Below are 19,198 nucleotides of genomic sequence, written 5' to 3'. Positions count from 1 at the left end.
TTGATACGTTGATCACTTACCGACAGATGATGTTGCATTCTCCTCTATAAAAAAAACACGTCATTTTAGCAAAATTACCTTCCTACTAGGTAGATTTCCGCCCGCTGCTTCGCCCGCGAGATAGAAAAACTTGGATAGTTCCCGTTAGCCTATGTCTTGTTCTGGGTCTTCAGCTACATGCCAAATTCATTGTATCGAATAGGTTCAGTAGTATTTGCGGGAACGAGTAACAAACATCCATCCATATTCCATCTATCCTCACAAACTGTCGCATATAGGATAATCGATCCTTGATAAGTGTACAAAGTTTGATCAAATCTTTTCGTGTTTAAAACGGGTTAAATAAATAAATAAATACCTAAATAAAATCGAGTCAAGCTTATAAAAAAACAATTGACGTAACTATTTTTCTGCAAATAAGTAGGTAGGTATTAGGTAGATAATAGATTGTTTGATTTCGTTTGCTCCTATAAGAAAAATATATCCTATCCTCCTATTTTCTATCCTACGGTAAAAATCTGAGATCAAATTCGATGAGATTAAATTTACACAACCCTTCTTATATTAGTAGAATGTGCATTACATTAATTTATTTTTATTTAAACAAATTATTAAAGTTTTATTTTCATACAAAAACGACCAATTTGGTGAATGTTTTTATGAAGAAGCTAAGCGTAGAGAGTAATCTCTACTTTTTGGAGCGTAAACAAAACTACCTATTGACATTTTTTAAAAGGCGAATTGGCATACCTAGGTGCCTGATTGTCTTAAGAGCATTGTAGTTCTGACTTCTGACTGATCACTAAAAGGAATCGTATCACGATAATAGGTACGTGATAATTCGATGAAATGATGGTGAAATCTTATATTTAACGTATTACTTATTAATAACCCAGACAAAGCCGCTAAACTAAATACTTACCTACATAAATAAATAAACAAAACAATTGAACAACGTTTAGCAAATTCCTACAAAGTTTCCCGCGCAAACAGTTGGCGGGAAACCATGTATAGGATATCGCTATTATTTCAAAGAAAACATTACAATTACATATTTGTAATGTTTTTACAATGGACCAGTCACTGGATGACTCGTTTTGAAATGAGGTATCTTTATCAATGAGCACCGACCGCCTTTTATAGTAGGTATGTTAAATACAGACAATCCGTTTTATTGAATTATTGGAAACTTGCTTTGTGACGTCGCGGTCGCTTGAACTTAAAATGGATTGTTTGATACGCGTATATTATTACACTAAGGAAGCATGGGTAAAAAATCTAGTTTTAATTCTAGTAGTACATAATATCTTAAAATACGTTTTTCTTTTTTATATGTTTAGGATATCTATCCTCGCGACTCGAGTATCTACTCGAGTCGCGTGTGTTTTTAATCATCTGATTTTTATTGAAGGTTCTGTATACAGTATACACATTTCCATCCACTGTTGCTATTAAGTTTAATTCCCAAATCAATAATGAACTGTTTGTTTCCATCTATCTGTGTGCAAAATTTGGCTTCATGCATGCAATGGCATGGCTCAATCATAGATAGTAGAGCTAGGTTCCTTCCACCTTCGCATGCAGTTAATATACGATTATTTTTATCTATCATAGCTGCTCCGCGCGGTTTCACCTGCGTGGCTCCACGCCTGTTGGTCTTAACGTGATGATATATAGCCTCTAACCTTCCTCGATAAATGGGCTATCTAACACCGAAATAATGTTTCAAATCGGACCGGTAGTTCCCGAGATTAGCGCGTTCAAACAAACAAACTCTTCAGCTTTATAATATTAGTATAGATAAACGTTAGCATACAGAGTAATGAGATTGGTGATGTTTTTTAATAAAAAGTAAATGCGTAAAGAGGGAAATTATTATGAAATTTTAAAAAACAAAAATAGCCTAAGGCTAACTTAAACCTAACTCTATCGTTGACCTAAGTTTTTTTTTGTTCAACTAAGTTACAATTATTTATACTAAGATAAAAATGAAATAAAGTAATATGTATATGGCTAAATATGACGGATAAATTTAATGAGTTTAGTCAAGAAGCTTATATCTAATACACTGGAGATTGCACTATGACCATTGACTTGTCACAAGAAAATATAACCTTGAATGACGTCAGTGTTGTTTTTTGTCTCTTTCTGTGGGTGACCACACTGGTTTGTATATTCAGGATTTTTCGAAATAGAAAAAACTAAAAATCATGGTCTATAAATAATAACGACATATATTTTTAACAGTATTAATTATATTATAATATTACTGGCCATACTTTATAGGTATATACAATTTTAATTGGTATAGAATGATAATTTTAAATAACTCTTGGCTACAAAGCCTGGATATGAACCGATATATAGCATTAACATCCTTTGTAAATAGAGGAAAGTTGTGTTTTGCATCAGATGCTGTTTACCAAAATGTAAGCTACTCAGATCTTCTTTTTAAACGCGTTGCTTCGACGGGTCAATTTCAAGCCAAAATCATCAAAGAAAAACTTTTTATAATAAACGCCTTGCACAAATGTCAGCTAACTTTACAAAGTTTATTTTTCAAAAGGTATTTTTTTCTGGGTCGTAATCCTCAGTAATTTTACCCTTGATGGGCACATATATTTCTTTTTATTTTACTTTTTGGAAAGCTGAAATACCTAAAACAAAAAATATGAGGTAAGTTAAAAAAGTATAAATTTCAATGTAAAAACGAACAATCTTATAACTACATGTGAGTGCAATACCGATGTCATGTGTTGTTTCATTACTAGTAACAATCTTTAAAATGGTGTTCTAAATTTTCATCATAATATTGTTATTACAATATATTCTCCTCGCTATCCATAAAAACTCGTCATCATGGTTACCTTACTTGTTAAATTTGTTTATTGAAAACTTGTTGAAAAATGATAAAGTATTGGGGAAATAACAAATTTAACATGACTGCTTACTAAAATGATGCTTAATTAGACAATTTTTGCCATTGAAATGATTCTAAACAGGTCAATGTTGGAGTATTGAGGAATATTGTAAATAACGTAAATATACACTTGCCTGTGAAATTCTATGCCAGAATTTGGTGTCCAAACACTTCTGCAATTTTGCACAATACAATGCATTCTTTATATTCGGAAAATATCCATTAAATAAGCAACAATATTAACTTAAATATTCGAAGCGACGCAATTTTTTTGACACTTATGCCATATTGTCAAAGTGAGAGTTGCTACAATTTTATTATGGTAACTACCCATAATCAGGGAGTATCGCTTTTTAATAATTGGTCCAGATACTTATTTTATTTAGCATAAATAATAATTGTCTCATCCAACAATGCTTCTGAATGACGTTGTTGGCAATTTATCAACAAACTCATGTACAAAAACTAACCTTTTGCACAGAATATTACGGCATACATAGTAGCCTTGGGAAAACTTCGTATTAACAGTGGCAATACCAAGTTAGGTGTGAAAGTGATAAAACACAACAATTTTCTTGTTACACGTCAAATGTTCATACCGAAATCTCCAGTGTATAAGATATAAGCTTCTTGAGTTTAGTTCATGTTTAGTTCACGCGTTTAGTTTGAAATATTTGATGCGCGTTGAAGTTTGTCATCTGTGGTATGGTAACTGTGATGGAAACAGATTTACAACTGTCAATTAAAATTTGTGTGTATGTAACCTATGTGAGTTTAGTTTTTGTTATATAGCTTAACTATCTTGTTTAAATAAACTGCACATGGAATTATTGTTCCTACTGTCGCCAATAAATAAATAAATAAATATTTCAGGACAATTTACACACATGGTACGATCTGATCCCATATACTAAGCTTTCGCTTGTGTTATGGAAACCAGATTGCTGATAGCAATCCTATGAGTAACTTCATTTAGGTACATATTATATTACATGTTTTGGGTATTGTTAGAAATCTGAGCCGTAGAAATAAACTGCAGAAAATAATAATTCATAGTCAAGTATAGCGTACCTACCTAGGTACCAAGTTTTTTTTCAAATTTGCTTTTATATTTATCTATCTGTCTAGTTTTCAATGAATCAAAGTTCCATAATGTTTAGTTTAGCTTCGCATTCAATTAAATGTTGGTCTCATAAAAGTTTTGTCTAAATTAACCACTATCGCAAATTGTAGAGAACAGTTCGTATAGGTATACATCACTACCTACATAGTATAAAACATAGTCGCTTTCTCTGTCCCTATGTCCCTTTGTATGCTTATTGCTTACCTAAATCTTTAGGCGAAGCCGCGGGCGGTAAGCTAGTAAAACATAATTTTGAAATCGTTAAATAAAATTAGATATATTATGAAGTCTATTATTAATTAATAATAAAAACTGTAAATGCAATCTATTATCTAAGCAATATCTAAGACTATTCTACTACTATTGATTATTTATTTACAAAAAATAGCTTCAGCAGGGTTAAAATGGTCACTTTCAGTGAATCACTACCTAAGTATATTATGAACCTGATTCGAAATGGTAAAAAAATTATTCGTCCTTTTGTGAATTTTTGTATGGAAAGTCGTTTAATGACAGTGAAAATGGCCATCTTAAGAAAAATATAGAGGAAATGCCCAACAGATTTTTAGCAATAAACGAAATAATTCATATAAGATCAATAAATGTTAAATGTGATCTTTTTAGTTGAACATTATTTCACTGTTAGATACGTAGTCCATTTATCGAGGAAGGCTATTATAGGATTTATATATCACCACGCTAAGACCTATAGGAGGGGTTGTAATGCGAGTTACATCGCGTATCACGTACCTACCTATATACCTAACATGTTTATCAACGTATTTTCATGTACCTAAGTACAATGTAAATGAGTAGGCAGGTAGGTAAATACTAAGAAAGCACTGGAAATTCGCTCCATAGAGTAAAAATGAAATGTAAGTTTGTATGAATCTAAATCAATTTTGTACTTAGGTAAATCTAATTAAAAATAGAGACTCAGTGAAGGCACGGGTCAGCTAATCATGATAATATGAATGTAATAATTCCTACGTATTATGACGATCCAAAATGTAGTTCAGTAAATGTATGAGTTCCAGGATAAAGTACGTACTCTGTGTATGCAAAACAACAAAAAAAAAATCACGTAAATCGGTTCAGAAACCTCGGAGTAATCGGTGTAGGTACATACATAAAAAAAATATACCGGCCGAATTGATAACCTCCTCCTTTTTTAAGTCGGTTAAAAAAAGGCACTTCGCTGGGTATGAGCAAATTCTGATATTATGACGAATCAAAAACACTTTTATAAAAAGTGTAGCTTCAATAAATAAATGAGTTTAAAGTGTGTTTGGAAACGTACGAGAAGACCCACCCTATATTCTGTATCATATTTGATATTATACAGAGGTACACACCCACCCTATAGTCTGTATCATATAATACACATACACAAAATTATCAAAGACCTCATTGAACTGAAGCTTTCTCCATTGTCCAACCAGTTATGCATATAATGTCATGTTATAATTACAATGCCTATTTCAGAATGCATAAATATTCATAAACATAAATACATACATAATGTACTGATTCATAGTTTTTAATAAATCGGCGCCAGGTATTATTAATTTTTTGCTGTTAGTGTTAATTTATTGATTAATTTCGTCTGCACAAGAGTAAAGCCGCGTATAGATTAAGCGCGGCAAACCATCGAACATAGGCGCGCGCGGCGGCCGCGCACTATGTAGACGGGATCGCCGCGCGCGGCGACCCGAACATTGCCGCGCTCGAACGTGCCGCGGGGCGATCCGCTCTCTGTCGGTTTTTGAGACCGCATCAAAGGAGCTTCAGTCGTTCGCTCGCGCGCCGTGTGGACGTTTTGTAATTTTGGTGATTCGGCTCGCGCGGCGTATACGTAAAAATAGACAACGAAAAATGCCGTTTACTAATACAATTGTATGGCGCTGATGAATTTTTGTGGAACAGATTTCCTCCCAATACCACAATAAATCGGTAAGGTATGATGCGTGGGTAGAAATCAGTAAAAAAATAGATATACCTATTCCTGACTTGAAAAAGAAAATGACTATACTTTTGGCGTCCTACAGAAGAGATGTTCGTGATGGATCGCCTGCCGCGCGCGGCAACTACGTTCAACTTAAAATATATCTACATATTGGCTCGCGCAGCAAATGATCGTCAACTCTGGTCGAACATTGGCTCGCGCGGCTGCCGCGCTTAATTTATACGCACCTTTATGCATACTTTTATGGTGTTGGTTGGGTTAAATGTGTAACGTATGTTTTACACTAGTGACCCCGACTTGGCTTTCCACGTAATAATACATTTACATGCAAGTCTTAGTCTATAATAATAAAACTGAAGAGCGCAGCATGTGCTGTTGCAGCACCGAAATACACCGATTTTCAAAACCTTTTTCTGTTTGTAATGTTTCTATGTTTGTATGCCTAATCGACATTTTTTAGACTCCATTTTGAAGATCTTTAAATGGACAACTTTGTGCAAGTATCAAGTTTTTAAAAATAAAAAATGACAGATGGAGTTAATGTGTGATGCGCTTGAGTTTTATAGATGTAAGAAAATTTTAAATTTATAGACTTGCCATACCTAGGTACCTACTATCCGAAAAATTATCTTCAAGCGTTTTTCTATCATTATTATTGGTATACCTATCTAGGTAATAAGAAAACGTACAAATGAAGATTTCATTGATTAATATCCTGAAGAATTCTTATAAGATTTCGAAAAGTTTAGATTGGTTGCAAATTTAATACGTGATATAAAATATTATATCGAAAACTTCCCCAAGTTTGCAGAACTTTTGGAATTTTTTTCACGACCATACAGCAAAAAAAAAAATTTAATTGCAATTTTAACAATGTTAACTGCGGACAAGGTTGCAAAATGAGATTTATTGTCGTCCCAATGAATCATTCACTTGACCGAAGTTTGAAAACTTTTGGGATTATTGTTAAATTTTCGATTTCGAATGTCGATTCTGACTGTAATAGTATTAAACAAAATATGCTGCCGCTGTCTGTCCGTATGCTTGCTTACCTAATGCTTTAAACATTTAACATAGATACATAGGGACAGAGGTAGATAAAGTGGTTCTTGAGGAAGTTCTTCGTACATAATTTGTGTAAGTTTTCCACAAAACGAGCGAAGCCGCGCGGAGATCTATTTATTAGTTACTAGCGGTCCGCCCGCGCCCCGGCTTCGCCTGTGGTACATATTTCGCAATAAAAAGTAGCCTATGTCGGGTATCAAAATATCTCCTTACCAAATTTCATGCAAATTGGTTCATTAGTTTAGGCGTGATTGAGTAACAGACAGACAGACAGACAGAGTTACTTTCGCATTTATAATATTAGTATGGATAGGTATACAAACAGAGAAGATGTTACAGAGAAATTGCTTTCTTTGAATTAAATACAAGTATCAACGAACTAACTGCGTACTAATGCAGACTATGCGTCCGCGGACATGCAGACTATACCTAATGAATGAATGAATGAATGAATGAAACATTTATTGACAACAAACGAAAAAGTATACAAGCCGCATATTCTCTAATCTATCTCTTTCTAAATTTCTTCTATTTTTGCATAAAAAACACGAACATCCATATTCATAAATTTTGGCGTTTAGGTATGTTGTCTGACTGAAACTCACTCTTGTTTCTTTATATTTTAAAAATACCTACTTATCTAAGTAGGATTTGAAATATAAATTTTCAGGTAGCCTGTCAAAGGCTTACGATAAAGTGAAAGACACGGTTTCAAATGCTGCCTCACGTTAAAATTTGTCTTTTCTTAAAATTTTAAAACTTTTATATTTATGAAAAAATGTACAACTCGCCATTTAAACATCACGTTGCTTTCAATTTTTGTATGCATGTATGTTTGTGTGTGATACAATAAAGGACTGAAAAGTTTATCAGTGAAAATGCTTGTAAAAACTAGAAGGTACCTACCTAACGACATTTTAGCCTGATTTTACAATGTATGATTTACTTCTTATTATTCCTAACATTTATATTAGGATTATCCTAAAGTTTTGGATGGGATAATTCATAGTCAATTGTATAAACTCTAACTTACCTAGCGATAATACTGGCCTAAGATATGTTTAATGTTTTAATTTTTGCACGACGATGCGAAGCATCAGAGAGTGCTTTACGATCGAAAAATTTTTTTCGCCTCATTTTTGCAGCTATTCTTATTATTATAGCCTTGTTAGTTCACGGAATCAAGATATTTTGCATACTATTGTCGAGATAATTTAATGGAGATTAATCCCATACTTTTTTATACTTCATAAAAAATGCGTATAATTTCACAAATTCAGTTCTTTTAAATATTTATTAAGCAGGTAAATATATAACACAATTACTATATAAATATTACCTAATTAGTAACTAACACCGTATCATAGCATTTCAATACATTTTCATCGAATTTATGAAAGTGATGACAATTTTGTTGCTTGTAAATTATAACTAAGTAGGTATTACCGTTTCAAATGAATTGTTTCGTTTATATTTCATAATTTATTTATATCCATCAGATTTTTTTATAATTACTTATTATAAACTTTATTCCTTTTTGTGGCTTATGCATTTTTTAATATTTATTGTATTAGGGAAAGCTCTATCTTTTTAAGACTCTATGCCCTTTTATCAATACAGGTTTTAATCTATACATATAATAAATCTGTAGAAGGGTCAATTCTGTACATTGAAAATATTGAAAAAATAAATAGCAGGGGGTGTTACTGGATCGATACCAAACCCAAATATGTGATTAAAAAAATTTTTGTCTGTCTGTCTGTCTGTGTGTATGTATGTGAAGGCATCACGTGAAAACTAGCGGTTCGATTTCGATGAAACTTGGTATAATTATACCTTATTATCCTGGGCGTAAAATAGGATACTTTTTATCCTGGAAAAATACGTAGAAAAAAATTAATCTTAATTTTTCAGTTTTAACCATAGACGTTGTTCCGTAGAACCGCGAACACACGTTGCGTATTATTATAGGCCTAGCCGTATTTGGGAATTGGGTCCAATAGATATTTATAAGATTTTATTGTCAGTACCTACTCAAAATGGAGAAATAAACCATCCACGCGAAGACCGACATCCGCGCGGACGGAGTCGCGGGCGGAAGCTAGTTTTTAATAAGGGTTTATAATGGAAACATACATGATTAATTTAATGAAAAGTTAGTTATCAATTTTAGTTTTATAACTAAGTCACATTTTACTGCGCAAATAAATTTTATCCGTAGCTGTTTATCCAAAATATTGTTCTACAATATAAATATAATGTAGGTAAAATAATATATGTAATATAAACGAAACATTTCATATAATTATATATTATATTGTGCATTATTTAATATATTTAGCATATAATAGCTATAAAATCGAGAGATTTGTAAAAATGTATTATATTATGGCTACGAAATTGTAAATATCGACTTCAATACAGTCATTAAAGTAAAAATTGTTAATAAAATTATATTCATAAACATACCACTTTGTATTATTTCTACATGTGTCCTCTTAATTAAGAATACTCTAACTCAAACATTTATTTATTCAATTAGATTTCTTAGAAACACTTTCGAATCGTCATTACATATTTTTAACATTTAGTAGACATCGAATCGGAAAGCAGTAGGTAGGTATCTATGGAGAAGAACCGTCAAGAAACTCCATAGTTGCTGTTTTGAAATCATGTCAATATTACAATTCAATTTTACATAATATGTAACTTATATCTAACTACATAATATCCCAAACAACTGTCCTGTGGTACTTATAAATTGGAATGGAATATTATTTTTAGTTCAAAAATAGGTTTACCAACAATAACTTAGATACAGTACAGTACGTACCTAATAACATGTTTTAAAGTAAGTTAGGTAGAATTATAATAATTGAATGTATACCTACATCAATTAGGTAAACGAAACATGTATTTCATGTAAAGTAAAATTATCGCATTACTTAAAATGAACTTAACCGTTAAAAGTTAAAATCTGCATACTATTTTAACAACATATCTAATATATTTCAACTTATAATGTACTTTAAGCATTCACTTAACATCCACTTAATTCACTTAAAAATTTAACGATTTGCTAAATGAGCAACGACCCTTATAAGTTAAGGTGAACGCACACTCATTAAACTTGTTAATTAATAAACTACCTATATAAAAGAAAACCCCTCGAACGTGATCCACAAACAAAGTGGTATCGTGTTCTTTGAAAAAAGGTCTATCAAATTATGCGTAGCAGTTTAGTGTATGACGTATGTTAAAACGTTTTGAGCGACATATTTCTGTAAAACAAAAGAGTTTAATAACAAAGAATAGAGGGTAATTATAATTTGCTATTGTTTTAACGAACCTGTCACTTAGTGTAGAGTATTTATTATATTTGAAGTATAAAAAATAGTATACGACACAATAATAATATACTCGAAATTGTTATTTTTCAAGTGTTATTAGTATCATAAAATTAATAAACTTGACAGTTTTTGTTTGAGTAACATAGGTATTATCAAAAACATGAGTATAAACAGTTTTAAAGGAGACTCTTTTAAAGTTCTTTTATTTTATAGCGATACAAGATTTTGTAGGACATAGAGATAGAATTTAAACATATAGATATAATTGTAAAAATGATATTTATGTAGTAGGTACATTGACATTCTATTGTTAATTTTTGCATGCCAATCAATTGGCGATTTGTGGTGAACAATGAATTATGTAACATCTTTAAATCTTCCACATTTCTTGCAAAATAAATCATTTCAAAATAAATAAAATATGTACTTACTACGATTACTCTACAAACTGTTATTATTCGTATTCATATTATTTGCATGTTTTTCTTAGTAATAATAATAATATTCATTTAGTTATTTTTAAATTAAAACCAGTAAAAAACAAACATTTCAGCAATTTAAAAAATAGACTGTTTACGTCTTTACTTATAGTATGAAAGGTCATTTCAAAATGCAAAAGTACTAGATATTGAGGTCTATGCAAATCTAGTTATTGTGGTATGTCCTAGGTTCCTTATAAAGATAGTTAATTAGATTTAGGATGTGATCTACATACTTCTAAATATCTATTAGTCAATGTGTTGAATTGGTATTTAAATGGTGTGCGAATTAATTTGGCCATTCAACACGATGTGTTTCTTATATTCAAACAAGTGATAACTGCGTTAAAAACAACCGACTTCAAACTTGCACTTGCAAAATTTACAAATACCTACATACAAAAATGCTCATAAAATAAAAACTACTGGGCCTATCCGAATAAAATTTTTATGGGACCAATTCGACACCATCCCGCATCGAACAAAAAAAGAATCACGTAAATCGGTTCAGAAACCTCGGAGTAATCGGTGTACATACATATAAAAAAAAAAAAAAAAAATACCGGCCGAATTGATAACCTCCTCCTTTTTTTGAAGTCGGTTAATAAAAAGAGGAGAAATATTTCTTGAAACTGCGTTAGTTTTTATTGCAAAGTAAAGTAATGTAGTAGCCAGTAATACGATGTAGATAAATAATATCTACCACAAAAATATTGTGATAATACTGTCTAAATAACAGTTACAAAGGAGCTACCTGCAGGATAAATTTGTTAGGTACTTAAGTGTTTTGGATGTTTTCGTAGCGAGTTATAGATACATTATTAGTATCTAAAATTTACTGCTGTAAATTGTAAACGTTTCTAAAACAATATTTTTCCAATATTTTTTAATTAAATTTTCAGCTCAAGAACAAACTGCTAGCGTTGCATTCTCAATATAATATTCCATTACATCAGCATCATCATCGACTTACATGGGTAGTATAAAACAATGTCGCTTTCTCTGTCCCTATGTCCTTTAATCTTTAAAACTACGCAACGGATTTTGATGCGTTTTTTTAATAGATAGAGTGATTCAAGAGGAAGGTTTTAATATATAATTTATTAGGTTTTAGACAAAGCGGGCGAAGCCGCGGGGGGTAAGCTAGTAAATAATAAGAAATCAAAACGTCACCCACAATATTTCGAGAATCGGTGGCTCGATTGTGTCGATCCAACGATTCTCGAAAGTGGAATCTATCTACGGAACCAATATGATTTCACCGTATTTAATTATGCAACCTAAGGATAGGTTACACGATTTGAATATAGCCTGTGCTGCAAACAGGTTCATCTGTACAGACTAAAAATACCAATAAAGGCAATGTTGTAGTTCTCACAGGCCAGTGTCTACTTACTTACACGGAGTTCGCTTTTACGAATAAGTGACTAATAAGTTTCTTATAAACGCAGTGAAGGGAATATACTAGTGTTGGGACTTGGTTGTATGTTTGTTTAAAATTATTTTTGTTTATGCTAATTTTTTTATTGATTTTTTGTGACAGGTGCGCTGCGAATGATGTCTGTAAAGTTGCGCGGAACCATACATAGAAAGAAGAAAGAAAGAAAATACATTTATTTTAATGTCTTGCCACACAGGAAAAAAAATTGAGAATAGTAAGATACAATAAAGTTTGGATGCGAAGAAAACAGAAAATTATATTAAATACTAATTAAACCTAAACACATAGGGTCTGTGCAGCATCAAACATTAAAAAAGGAAACCACTCGGTGATATTCTGTGATGCAGAGGCATCGCAGCACCGGTTTTCAGTGGGCCCTACATGATAAAGTTGTGTGATATAGGTAAAATTCAAGTGTACAAGGTAAATATAACTATTATGTTTTCATTGAATAGAAGAAGAGGAAGAAGAATATAGGTACCTATGTAATAACATGGTAATTTTACATTACATGGTATATATGGTATGTATGTATGGTAGGTATGTATGGTTTTTACAATAGGTATGGATTTTTACGATAAGATGTTATCAATTTTTCAATATGGCCCAATAAATTATTAAGTTTTTTTTAGTTTTAATACAATTAGAATGAATTGTTTCCCACTTATCCTTACTTACTATAGGTTTTACCATAGGCACAATTTTCTTAAATAGAGGAAAAGTCTCCAATAAGAACCGTCGGCAATCAGCTAGTGTAAGCATCAAATAAAATATTTATCAAGAATATTAGAAATATTTATTTATTTATGAATTATAAAATATAACAATCTTAATATTCGACAATGTATAGGTACCTACATTGCGCTATTCTCACATCGAACAAAAAAAAAATTAAACGATGATTTTTTATAACATGTCAAAGGCCAAGTCCATCTGTCAAAACTAAGGCATTGTACAGATCGTCAAAAATGATACTAAAAGCATAGACAAAACCAGTAGCAACTCATGTTCATGCTAATCACAAGTTTGTAAAGTTTTTTGCAACGGCTCCGTCGCTCGACGACTTGTAGAATCTCTTTCTTATTACTTCATTATTTACTATTTGCATACATTCAATGTAAATACGGATTAACGTTAATTACGTTCTAAGACGTAACTGACCTTAAAATCCGCGGAATGCTAAAGCCTAGCGAGCGTTGATTTTTTGTTTGAACCAAATGCATCTCATATGACAAGGTTTTACTGTGAATAAAATGTACCTACTTGTTATACAACATGCAGGTATGTGTAAAACATAGATGTTGTATTTAATTGATCGTAGTTCATTGACAATTGGTATAGTGGTCAGTGACTTGAACCCAGAGGGTAGGTATGGGTTTTATTCCCGGTATTGAAAAAATATATGAAAGCTATTTTTTATAGCCTCACTTATACATATAACTAATATGGGGGCATTTAAATGTTGGTAATAATTTTTAATTAATTAGAAGAAAGACACTTGTAAAGTACCTATTCAAAAGGATACATTTCATCTCTTACTATTTGTACAAACAACACGACATTCTCACAATAATTATTCGTATATCATATAAGGATCCCTAATTATAATTTTTGACATTTTATACATGTCATATAAGGAATGTAGTACAAGTAGGAACTAAATTTCCTGCGCGACATTTATTAATGTCATAATTAGTGACCATTCATTGTATTTTTAATAGTACACCTTTTGTTTACACAATATTACATTTCAATTAATTTTTGTCTTTGTATCTATATCTAGGATACAGTTTGGACACAGTTTTTACTGAGGTTTTAACTTAAATCTAAAAGTTCTAAGATCTACCTACTTCGCATTGTATGATGATGAAAAATTATAATAGAAGAACTGGTGATAAAGAAATATAAAAAAGAAAAAATAATTGAAGAAACCGATGCTTAGAGACTGGGATACCTAGGTATCAGAAATGGGTAATTCTTTATTAAATACCTAATAAAGAATAAATAAGGAAAACTCCGAAATTTCTTTCGAATTTTAATTTATCTTATACTTAGTCCTTATTTTATCCTTATATAATTTTTATAACATTCCCTTTTTTAAATAAAAAAAAAAATAATAATGAGCTTTCCCGTTACTGATGGCAATATAATTGTTGCATCGGCCCTAAATTAAGCTCATGAACTGTTTGCAATTTGTTTAGATAATAAATAGTAAAACAGTATTAAAATTAAAATTATTGTGTATAAAACAGCTTACAATTTTTTTTAACAAATTTTGGTACAGCTTAAAAGAATTTATTTATTTATCTAAGTTCATTTTTATAGAGCAATGACCAAAACTGATGTAGAATGTAAACAAATATTTTCAAATATTGTCTAGAGATACATACTATTATGGATACGGACTAAGAAATTAATTATATGCAAAATTATTTTCCTTTACCGGTATGTAAATGTTTGTATCATTAGACTGTACCTACTATTAGCATTCAGACCACATTTCCATGTTTTGTGAAGCTTAACATTTTTTATTATCTGTGCTGGTTTGACCCCAATTAAATTGATAATACCTTTTTACTAAACGTGTGGGAAGAGAAATACACTATTAAGTAACTTGTAAACGTTTACTATTAGATAAAGTTAAGAAAATGTACTGAAAATTGTTCATACTGTGATATTTTTTGTACAAAAATATGAGACGTATAAAACATAAATCTTGTTCACCCCAATTTGTCGAATTCCCACAATTTCACACCTAATCCTGTCCAGAAGCAATACTTATTATGTCTCCGAAATTTTTTATCTGTAGGCCTATTGGCGGCCATTTGTATCGAGTTCCCGTCGCGCGCTGTCACGCAATTTGACAGCTTGTAACTTTTTACTTTTTTTTTGTTTTCTCTGCGTGCTCAAACATAATTCCATTCAGCCAGCTTTTATTTCATTAGTTGACAAGGTTTTTATCTTTATGCTTATTATGTTAGGGACGAGTTTTTTCATATTGGGTGTCGTGTTTTGTGTTAATTGGCGCCAGTAACGTAGATATGAACGATATGGATGGATTTATTAAAACAATGTAGAGTACGTTTTAATCTAAAAGATATTTGCAAAGTGGGTAATACCATTTTTTGTTGAAGTTTACAGAACGTAACGAAATATGTACAGTGCGACATAAAAGAGATGAAATTAATTAATTTGGAACTATTTTTTTTTCATTATCTGGCAACCCTGAATTATTATCAATGCAGCTGTCAAGTTGAATAAAAATTTGTTGTTTATTTGGTGAAGTTGAGATAAAATTGTTATTTTAAACAAGAAATTTACTAAAAAAAGGAGAAATCATGAAAAAGGTTAAACGTAGCGGTGTCCGTGATGCCATATATAAAGTTTTCATTCGGTGTTTCTCATAATTTCAAGCTGAAAAACGAGAAAAATATTTGGAAAACGTTTACAGACGTACAGCAGATTATACCGGTGAGATTCTATTTATTTTTGCTCAGTACTACGTAAAATACAATATTCCATTAGTGACGAGTGTTTAATGTACGTATCTATGGCGATTATTACGTTTTTGAAATTTAATTTGAGGTTATTTGTATGTAAACAAAAACTAGTTTTTATAGTGCGACCAGCACAATTTGAGTCAAGAAGTTATATCCAATCCAACCAGCCTTAAATAGTATAGTGATAACTATTTTCATACAGCTATCTATGAATCCTTACTTGCTACTTACTAGAGTGGACGCAGGGATCCAAAGTGAGTCTTGGCCTCCGACATAAAAAAAAAATAGTTTTAAGCTACTAAATAAATATGTTAAATGTACTATTTGATTTTATTCATCTTAATTCGTTTGTTATAGGGGTTTCTGAAAGCACAGTACGCAGGATAGTGGAGCATGGGAGTAAAAATGAAGGAGAATATCTACAAAAAATAAATAAAAATATGTAGTTTTCAAATCACCTTGTTTTTTTTACCTGACGGACCCAGAAGGAGCGTAATGTGTTTGAGCCTTAGGTTTGAGCTGTATGTATGTATGTTTGTTTGTTCGTATGTTTGATTCTATGTGCGCCTCTGCAGTCTAAATGGCTTGACCGATTTCTATAAACTAATTCCAAATACATTTAAGTAAAATTTGACCTAGGTAGGTCATTTAAAATACTAATGTATTTTTGTCTTAAATTTACACGATGATGAATGAAACAACTTTAAATCGCGGTATTTATTACTTTTTATTTTTTTGATTTTTATTCTATAGTATCAAGATTGCTTGCGTCGCAGTATCAGTGTTGCTATATGAGCGACGGTGGCGCCCTCATTTTTTGTCATCTCTTTTGTGTCGCACTGTACCTAAATGAATCAGTTTACAAATTTATTATAATAACTTAATCGTTACATTTTTTTCTAATTTGAATATCGCTGAATACATCAATATTCCATACTTTATTCCTACTGCATATTAAATTTGTGTTAGGTATTACCTACGTAGTACGTTCAATTTGATCTAACCATAGTTATACCTACATTATAGGATCTGGATACACTTATGGGAATTATCTATAGGTCTATACATACTACCTACATGGGTTAAACGCTTCCTTCCACTAACAGTCGGTAGTCTATAATTTCGTGTTTGCAAACTTAGGCGAAGCCCCAACAGTGGTTCATGGTAGATAATTAGTTGCACCCGAGGCGTGGCCATGATTAATCGGTGTCATTCCCGCCATCCATCAAACGAACACGCAAAAATGTTATCTATTTTTTTAACCGAAATTACGCTGACGTCTCGTAATCACTGGGGCATTTTATTATTTCATGCCCCTTTTTTGGACGCCGAATTATTACTTTGAAGTTGGACAGATGGTTCCGATATGCAAAAGTGAGGATTTTCGAATTATGATTAAGTTTAAATATAGATATGACGTTATATGAAAAACCAGCCAATGGAATAAACAATATAAAAAAATTCTGACTTCAATAGGCACATCAAAAAGAAATTGCTCTACAAATGCGCACTTTTTATTTTGATTCGTTATAAAATATATTTTTTTTCAGAATTCTACAGATAATACTATATGATTTTCTGACCAAAATCCTTTTTCTATGACGTCACAAGTCTACAGTTTCTGGGGCCTGGGCATTCCTATTGCGCGGTGCGCCCAAGACGGATCCGCGTTTTTTTACACCATGTTTACAGAGTAGGTACACACATTATAATGTTGGCTTGACGCCAGATGTTTAGTGGAAAAAAAGCCTCAAGAAAATCAATCAATGAGATATACAATTGTTCTATGTCTACAAACTAACACTAAACATGAAAAAAACCTTTATTTATGCTTATTAGAGACTAGCTTCCGCCCGCGACTCCGTCCGCGCGGATGTCGGTCTTCGCGTGGATGGTTATTTCTCCATTTTGAGTACCTCTGTCAATAACATCTTATAAATATCTATTGGACCCAATTCCCAAATACGGCTAGGCCTATAATAATACGCAACGTGTGTTCGCGGTTCTACGGAACAACGTCTATGGATAAAACTGAAAAATTAAGATTAATTTTTTTCTACGTATTTTTCCAGGATAAAAAGTATCCTATTTTACGCCCAGGATAATAAGGTATAATTATACCAAGTTTCATCGAAATCGAACCGCTAGTTTTCACGTGACGCCTTCACATACAGACAGACAGACAGACAGACAGACAGACAGACAGACAGACAGACAGACAGACAGACAGACAAAAATTTTTTTAATCACATATTTGGGTTTGGTATCGATCCAGTAACACCCCCTGCTATTTATTTTTTCAATATTTTCAATGTACAGAATTGACCCTTCTACAGATTTATTATAATGTATATGTCGTGGTCATATCGTAGATTTGATCATTTCATGATATGAGTGGCCATTTCACGAAATGGTCGCATATCGTGAAATGGCCAACATAGTTTGATCAGATCGTTAAATCGTCAACGTTTCACGATTTGGTCATCCACATTTGGCCAGATCGTATAAAATATAAAGAGTCCATAAAATATTAAAAAATTTCAGAATAACTATATTCTATAAAACTTGTTTAATGTCATTTAAGTTAGTGCCGCGGCAGCGGCCGGCGAATGCCAGAATCGAATCGTTTTTGCAATAGAAAACAATTAGGTTAGGTTAGGTTACACTTTGATAAACAACGCACGAGCCGAGCGAGCAAAGCGAGCGTGCCGCGGCAGCGGCCGGCGAGTGCCAGAAACGGATCGCTTTTTAAAAAACAAACAATTATAATAATATAGTAGTAGTTTCTTAAATTATTTTATTTAAGTCGCATTTTTTCTTAAATATATATAAGATATCCACATTTTCCATAGTACTCGTACCTCTTCGTCGTAAATTCTTTGCTATGATTTTCTTCATAATATTGTTATTAAACGAATTATGAAGTTTTTAACTGCGAATAATTTAATTTTCGCCAGCGGCCGCCATCTTATCACATAAACACAGAGCTTGCAGCGCCTCTACCAACGATTAATGTAACTATTTTACGATATGATCAAATAATTTTGGTCATTTCATGAAAAAACCGTGCGTTAATTGGCCATATCGTGAAACGATTTCTTATCATTGATCTGCCCAAACCACATCATGATGTGGCCAAACTAAATTGGCCATTTCACGATATGCGACCATTTCGTGAAATGGCCACTCATATCATGAAATGATCAAATCTACGATATGACCACGACATATAGATTAAGGAGCTATAGGCGGAGTAACTTATCTCAATAAACACTGCTGAATCGAGTTACAAAATTCAAAATTAATTAATATTAAAATCACTATTAATTATAGAAGTTCTTTTCACTTACACAC

The 19,198-nt window shown here is 31.9% G+C and overlaps 1 long non-coding RNA gene across 1 annotated transcript; it reads left to right on the top strand.

The window, feature by feature from the left end:
- The first annotated feature begins 15,582 nt into the window (after positions 1–15,582).
- LOC123696756 lies at positions 15,583–16,298 on the top strand. The gene is made up of 2 exons (XR_006752118.1): positions 15,583–15,815; positions 16,202–16,298. It is a non-coding gene; the product is annotated as an uncharacterized LOC123696756 (long non-coding RNA).
- The last annotated feature ends 2,900 nt before the right edge of the window (positions 16,299–19,198 follow it).

This window comes from Colias croceus, chromosome 13 (assembly GCF_905220415.1).
Source record: "Colias croceus chromosome 13, ilColCroc2.1".
Classification (NCBI taxonomy): Eukaryota; Metazoa; Arthropoda; class Insecta; order Lepidoptera; family Pieridae; genus Colias; species Colias croceus.
The sequence above is the reverse complement of the archived record's forward strand: the minus strand, read 5'-3'. Positions and strand labels throughout refer to the sequence as shown.